The sequence below is a fragment of the Coenobita brevimanus genome, chromosome 11, assembly GCF_032717465.1.
Source record: "Coenobita brevimanus isolate Jiangsu-jjx chromosome 11, ASM3271746v2, whole genome shotgun sequence".
NCBI classification, from domain to species: domain Eukaryota; kingdom Metazoa; phylum Arthropoda; class Malacostraca; order Decapoda; family Coenobitidae; genus Coenobita; species Coenobita brevimanus.
In genome coordinates this window covers 8,476,266-8,484,602 of record NC_136964.1, presented here as the reverse complement: position 1 = coordinate 8,484,602, position 8,337 = coordinate 8,476,266, and positions in this window count along the sequence as shown.

The window sequence follows — 8,337 nt, the reverse complement described above, 5'->3', positions numbered from 1 at the left end:
GGGGAGGGATGGGGGGAGGGAAAAAGAGACGAGGGCTAGGTAGAGGCAAGGAGGAAGGAGGAGGAGGGGGTAGCAAAATGGAGTCGCTTAACACATGGCGCAAGGATGCCTGAGCCGGTTTGGGTAAATATTAGGAATGTGGCCAGACCAAGGCACACCCAGACAACGACACTCATATTCCAACCGTCATGAATGAAGATAAGGAGGAGGGGTTATCAGATAAAGGGTCCAGTGAGATAAATATGGCGGGAGATTGTGTTTACTACGGCTCACCCCCGTCAGCGTTGCCAATTCCTGTCACATTACCCGCTAAACACGTCCTTGAAACCCGCTAGAATGTCGCTATATCAAAACCCTCAGAACCCGCTAAAATGTCGCTAAATCAAAATGCCCACAAATTACCTAGAAATACATCTTGCACAACGTTAAAATTTTCGTAAATCTAGAATGAATTTAATAATGGATTCCCAGCGCCACGTATTACAGACGAGATGATATTAATTCAAAGATATACAACTAGCAATGCAACAGAACTGGGAGACGTAGAATGTGGCGCTGAAGTGCTATGGTGTTGAAGAGGCCTTGGCGTATTAAAATGGCTTGACATACGTTTTTCTGCGGGGTAAAGTTTTTTTTTTTTTCTCTCTCTAAGGTATATTAGTTTTTCTGGCGTGTTAAAGTGCCTTGGTGATGAAGTGGCTTAGCTTTAAAGTGGCTTCGATTGGTTAACTGGTTGAAAGGCTTAACCTGGGAAGGAAGGAGGGGTGCACGTCAATGGACTATTCCTGTCATAAAATCAAATGTCTAACGTGAGAGTGGAGGAAACTAAAGGCCGCAAGAAACAGAAATATCAAGAGAGGTGGGACAGAAGAGGAGAGAGGTAAAGTGAGGTAAGACAGAAGATGAGAGGTAGGAGAGAAGAGGAGAGGTAGGACAGAAGAGTAGAGGACAGAAAATGAGAGGTAGGACACAAAAGAAGAGGTAAAACAGAAGAGAAGAGAGGTAGGAGAGAAGAGGACAGAAGTTGAGAGGTGGAACAGAAGATGAGAGGCAGGACAGACGAAACAGGGACAGAAGAGAAGTAGGACAGAAGAGAGGTAGGACAGGAGAGAAGAGAGGTAGGACAAGAGAGAAGAGAGGTAGGACAGAAGAGAAGAGAGGTAGGACAGAAGAGAAGAGAGGTAGGACAGAAGAGAAGAGAGGTAGGACAGAAGAGAAGAGAGGTAGGACAAGAGAGAAGAGAGGTAGGACAGAAGAGAAGAGAGGTAGGACAGAAGAGAAGAGAGGTAGGACAGGAGAGAAGAGAGGTAGGACAGAAGAGAAGAGAGGTAGGACAGAAGGAAAGATGTAGGACAGAAGAGAAGAATGAATGACAGAAGGGGACGGTAAGGAGAAAAAGACAAGGCTGGTTTTAGTAGCCTCTTACGACTAATTCACTTACCTAGATAATAATAATAATAATAATAATAATAATAACAGTAAAACAACGAGGAAGAAAGCTTAGGGTTATATATCCATTGTACGTGGATCACGGAAGTTTCGCTAAGTCAAATTTTTTCCCTAAAACACGAACTGAGTAGACAATGTGAAATTCAGGTCCCTAAATATTACCCCTCGATGATTAGGGACAACGCCTCTATAAAAAAAATAAAAAAAATTCGGACGCTCCAAGAAACTAATAATCGTCTCTAAAAAAATAATAATAATAATAACTTAAAGAACCGTATACAGCTTTGAAGATTTTGTAACACCTTTTCCTTAGCGATTTATTTTGCACATAACCTAAATATCTTGTAGATGAAAACGATTGTCAAAACCGCTAAGAGATGCTACTGTCCTCGATGCCCCCTAGAAATCTTAAATTTAGCGGGAAAAACGCTAACTTGGGAACACTGCCCCTCGCCATAGCCGGCCTCAAAGGTTCAACATCCCGTGTTTTCACCTCGGCATTCTTTTCCTCCTACCTCGCCAAGTCTTCAATCACCCTTTCACACTAAAAGTCATTATATTTTACCCCTACAACCCCTCAAACCCCCCACAATGCCGCCAAAACAGCGAACATCTCGTAAGATATGATTAGTTATGGGATTATGGCGGTACTTGGCAACTTTCTCAGTACATGCCATGCCGCACCTGGAGATATATTTACAAAGATTCCTGACCAATTTTTTCGATAAATAAATCCCCGTAGCTGTCCATTCTTACCTCAAATCATAAAGCTTCGTTGTATTTTTCACTCTACAGCTCTAATTTGGTCGCAAGGTGTCTGGTAGCTAAATAAGTGAAGATAAATGAATAGCCACTTCATACACGATTTAAACTGAAGACCGTTTGTAAATACCAAGGCCGTTGCTCTCCATTCTCACGTACACAATGGAATTTCATCAACTAGAATTTGTTCCGGCCTACCCTGGCATTGAGCTGGGATTAAGAAAGTGGGAATAACTTGATTTAATCCCTTCCTCTGTTTTAAATCCACTTAGGTCACTTAATTCAGACGATATCGTTTATTTAAATCCACTTACCCAATTCAGACGGTCTTCCTATATTAAAATTCTATTTTAACCCTTCCTCTGTTTTAAACCCACTTAGGCCACTTAATTCAGACGATTTATCTTAAGCCTTCCTGTATTAAACCCACTTTAGGCCACTTCAGACGATTTATCTAAAGCTTTCCTCTATTTTAAACCCACTTAGGCCACTACATTCAAACAATGGATTTTAACCCTCTTAAACCACTTAATTCAAACGATTTTATATTAAACCTTCCTCCATTTAAAATCCACTTAGGCCATTTAATTCAGAGTTCATTCAGTACACCAATATTCCTTTGTAACTTCACTCCAAGGACGTTATGTATTTATGTATTTTTATTCCTATTTACACACGGTTGTATTTGCCTATTTATTTATTTATATATTTACATTTTATATCAATTGGAGAGGATGGATATAAGCTTCATTAACCCCTTCACTACCAGGATGCACTTGAGTAAAATCGTCTGTTCGTTGCGAGAATAAAGAAAATAGGCACTGGGGTGAGAACAGAGAGAGAGAGAGGGGGGGGGGCGACTTTTTCTCCTTGACTGTACCTCCAGAGAGAGAGAGAGAGAGAGAGAGGGCGACTTTTTCTCCTTGACTGTACCTCCAGAGAGAGAGAGAGAGAGAGAAGGCGACTTTTTCTCCTTGACCGTACCTCCAGAGAGAGAGAGAGAGAGAGAGAGAGAGAGAGAGAGAGAGAGAGAGAGAAAGAGAAGGCGACTTTTTCTCCTTGACTGTACCTCCAGAGAGAGAGAGAGAGAGAGAGAGAGAGAGAGAGAGAGGGCGACTTTTTCTCCTTGACTGTACCTCCAGAGAGAGAGAGAGAGAGAGAGAGAGAGAGGGCGACTTTTCCTCCTTGATTGTACCTCCAGAGAGAGAGAGAGAGAGAGGGCGACTTTTCCTCCTTGATTGTACCTCCAGAGAGAGAGAGAGAGAGAGAGAGAGAGAGAGAGAAATTTTTAGCCCTGCTGGACCAGACCGTTATATTCAACTGTTTCAAATTCCTAACAAGAGGGTACGAATATTATGATTTTGATATCCCCTAACACCTAATCCGCAGCGATTCATTCTGTATATTAAACCCCAAACTCGATCGGATACGTTTATGTGAAGCGACAGAACGTGGTGAATGTTTTTGGCGCATCAGAGCCAGGATTCCGGGGGCCTGAATGGTGAGTGAATGGAAGTGTGGCCTATTGGAGTGGGCAAATTTGGGCTGTCTGGACGTTGCTACTCCTCACCCTGCCTTAAGGTGGGAAAGGAGATCCAGATGATGATGATGATAAATTAAACCTCAATATGTTAATTCATACTCGCCTGTCAATAATAAAACACTTTACCGTACAAGCGAATGATAATGCAAAATAAATCAGTTAGGAAAAAGTGCAACGAAGCTTCCTGTACCGTTTTCTTTTCTTTTCTTTTTAACCCTCAAGGCCCAGTATTCTCGTCGGTTAAGGAAGCTCCCTAACACCTTTTCCTAAGCGATTTATTTTGTTTATTATCCCTTACTGTCCTCTTGTTACATAAATCCTTCCAATATCGCCACTGCACAAATAACGTACCGTATAAAGGGATAACCACCATATCCAAAAACTAAATCGCTAAGAATGAGGTGTTAGGGAGCTTCCAACACCAGACGATTTATTTAACAGGATATTAACCACCCATATCCAAAAAATTAATCGCTAAGGAAAAGGTGTTACGAAGCTTCCAACACCAGACGATTTATTTAACAGGATATTAACCACTCATATCCAAAAACTAAATCACTTTGGAGGAGGCGTTAGGGAGCTTCCAAAACCATTAACCCTTTCCTACCAGACGATTTTATTCAGCTGACTGGGCCGTATCTGTTAGTATAGGGGGATCCTTAACACCATTTCCTTAGCGATTTGTTTTGCATCATCTTCATATTACCTTGTATGCAGTTTATATCGCTTTAATATAGCTGGCACCAGTAACACACAAGAGGAAGAGGAGGTTGGACATCCTGAGCTGTAAGGGAGGCACCGAAGAGAGTTGATACAGTAACCATGAGGCTGACATTAGGGTATAAGAACTTTTGGGAATATGGCTACGCAGATAGAAAATGTACGGTGTAATGGTGGTCATGACGGCCACACTGCAACACTATGTCCTCCACCGTTCTCTCCTCACTCTATATAGTAACGGGGATATTACTGATGGTACAGAACAGGTTATCTGGATGATTAACAAGACTGAAGAAATCTTACAAAAATATAAACGATTTGCTCCATGGATATATATGGTAATTATCTGTAATTTTATGATCCTGCAAAGAGTATATACATACAGTATAAACGCATAATTCCTTAAAGTTAAAATAATGTTGTAGCCAGTGATGGGGCATTGTAAATAAAGATGTGTAGTGAGGCTATAGTGGAGTGGGGGTGCGGTGGGAGGTGGGGTGGCTGGGGACCCTACAGATTTGGGGGGGAAGGGTTAGATAGCAGATCTCTTCACCCTCCCTTGGAAAGCCTTCACATTTGCTACCTTTATTTCATTCTAGTAGTGAAGTTACTCTTCTGGGAGCTGCCTAGCATGGGCCGCTCCCATATTTCACCTATTTCTGTTCCTTGAAGTATGTATCATTTTACTCGCTTGATTTTAATATCTAAATGTATTTAATATAAAAGTTGTTATACATCAAGTTATATACTTAATGAAAATCCCTCCTAAGGAACCAACACGATACAGGATGAAACAGAAAAAATGCATTCTCATCCTTCTGACAAATACAGTATTTAGTCAATACACTGTTTCAAATTCAATCCCCAGAATCCGTTCACAGTCGAATATTGTCATTGTTTTAAAACAGAAATCCTTAACCAAAAAAGCCAAAATAACGTCCAAACACAGATCAACCTTCCCACTCACCTTTGAAATAGGTGAGAAGTCCGTAGGCGTTGTCTTTGAGTGACGATAAATTGTAACGATGACTTGTGGACATGGTATATTTTTCCGTTGAATCCTTGACCTCCCCCACGAACGTTATGTGTAACAACTGCACCATCACCACCAACCTCAGCGTATCGTAGGGTAGGATAGGCCTATATGTTGAACTGTTCTTTATAATAATCTTGCACTTATTTACTTATCTGAGCATGTAAGTTTCTATTTTCTTACTTTAAACTTATTACACTTAAGGTATTTGTTTACTGAGTTAATTCCTTACTTTGTTTTATTTTACATTTACTTAGGCTGATTTTCTTCCTCATTTTTGTCTGAATTATCACTACATTTTGGCCATGTGGAGAGGATGGAGCGAGAGACTAACGAGAAGAGTAAGTGAGGTGGAGGGGGGCAGGGCGGGAAAGGCCAAGGATCAGAGGGATGGATAGGGGAGGTATATGAGAAATGGATGTGTGAGCTGAGAGCAGGGCAGAGAAATGGCGGTAGACAGGGCGACATGGAGGCGATTTGTTTGTGGCCACCCCTTTCGGGATTAGGACGTCTGGCAATAAACAAACACTTTACATTCACATACACTACTACAGTCAGTTGCTCGATCACTTTAAAATCTCTTCTCATTACTCTTACTGTATATTCACTTCCATCCAACAGTCATTTCACTGCAGTCATTTTGTGTCACTTAAAATATTCTTATTAATGTCACTATATTCATTTCCATTCAACTATCATTTCACTGCAACTATTTTGTATCACTTAAAATCTCATTACTCTTACTGTATATTTCACTTCCACCCGTCATTTCACTGCACTACCTTTTTTGTCACTAATATTTTCATAGTACTCTCACTGTATATTTCATTTCCACCTTTCTGTCATTTCACTGCACTGTCATTTCGAGTCTTAAAATCTATTACACTTACTGTATCTTCATTTCCACCATTTTGTCATTTCACTACAGGCATTTCGTGTCTTGAACCTTATTACTCTTACTGTATCATTTCCACCTTCTGTCATTTCACTGCATTGCCATTTCGTGTCTTAAAATTCATTTGGCTACTCTTACTATATAATCACTTCAACCCTTGTCATTTCGTATCAAAATTTATTACTTACTGTATCATTTCCACCCTTTTGTCATTTCACTGCACTGTCATTGCGTATCAAAATGTATTGCTCTTACTGTATCATTTCCACCCTACTGTCATTTCACTGCGCTGTCATTTGGCGGATTTTTTTCTCATTACTCTTACTGTATATTCACTTCCACATCATTTCACTTGTCATTTCGTGCATTAGTTTTGGAATATTCTTCTCATTAACTGTATATTCACTTCCACCTCATTGTCATTTCACTAGGCACTGTCACTTAAAATATTCTTCTCATTACCCTCATTGTATATTCATTTCTATCTCAGTCATTTTACTACACTCATTTTGCCACCTAAAAAAATACTCTCACTCACTGTATATTCACTTCCATCTTCCTGTCATTTCACTGCAGTCATTTTCTATCACTTCTAAAAATCTTCATGGGAGTGAAAAACACGCAAACACTCACCCAAACACAAACCAACATCACAAGCGGCACACATAGTCGTCACTTTCTTTCGACGCCCCTGGTGACGTCTAAAGTGCTTGCAAACGTAAAAATGCACGTGCTTCTTCCTTCCTGTTGATGTGACGCTGGCTGTCTGTATGGGGTAATGCTCTGCCACACTTGCATTATATCTATCGGGTAACTTCACACCTCTCCTCCCCCTTTCCCCTTCTGATTTACTCCCATACTTCTCTAGGAGCTGGATGACGATGTTATATGAAAATTCTCACAGCTTTATCGATTCTCCTGTTCGATATAGATAGAGGTTGTATGCATTTAGGACTGTACCGTCAATTAAATGCATGAACAACCTCACATACCACCTCGCATTCATCCTCACGCATTCCACATTGCCCAGCTGCATGTCTGACTTACTGACGAGGTTCATATTGTAGTTATAATCCACTAGCATACCTGGTTTCTTGACAGACTCCCCGGTCTTGCAGTCCACCTTTCTGCTTGTGATTTTCCCCCCTGTGTGGATGGTGGAAAGCAATGTTACGTCTTTTTTCTCAGTCCACTGCAAAGCTAGTAACTTAGTATCGGCTTTTAGTAGCTGTGTCTGGCCTGGTCGGAACTTTGGCGAGAATCTAGGCATACCCTTTCGATTCTGCCGTACTGTTCCGCATGATCCAGTCCCGTTGTTGTGAAGGAAGATGGATAGAGATGGGCTGGTGTAAGGTTTGGCCGTGAAAAGCACATGTCCTTTCCCCAAATAAGGACCAGTCATCTTCCTCACTATTGCTCCTGCACCCTGAATATTCTGTTTGCGTGTTTTGGGCATCGTTGGCTGTGTAGAGGTACATATCAAGCACATATCCAGTAACGCAATCACATAGGACGAAAATCTTAATCTCTGACCAGTGAGTTTTGGGCGAGACGAATTGTTTGAATACGTAACAGCCTCTGAACAGCACTCCACTCTCATCTATAATCAGATTTTTGAGAGGAATGAAGTATTTTCCATAAAGACCCTTCAGTACCGTATTCCAACCAGCTCTCTAATTTTCCACAGGCGATCATTTTGGGACGGGTTCCTGTTATCAGCGAAGTGGAGAAATCGGAGTATACCCAGGAACCGATCACGTTGAATATACCTCCCAAATATAGGCGTTGATATAAAGGGTCTGGCGTGTTTCTTGCAATGGGGCATGAGCATCAGGAGGACGAGAAACACCATAAACTCATCATACACCAATTCTGTCCATACTTTAAGCCGTGATTTTGGCGGGAGACTGCGACCCGCCGTGACAAACTCCTGAT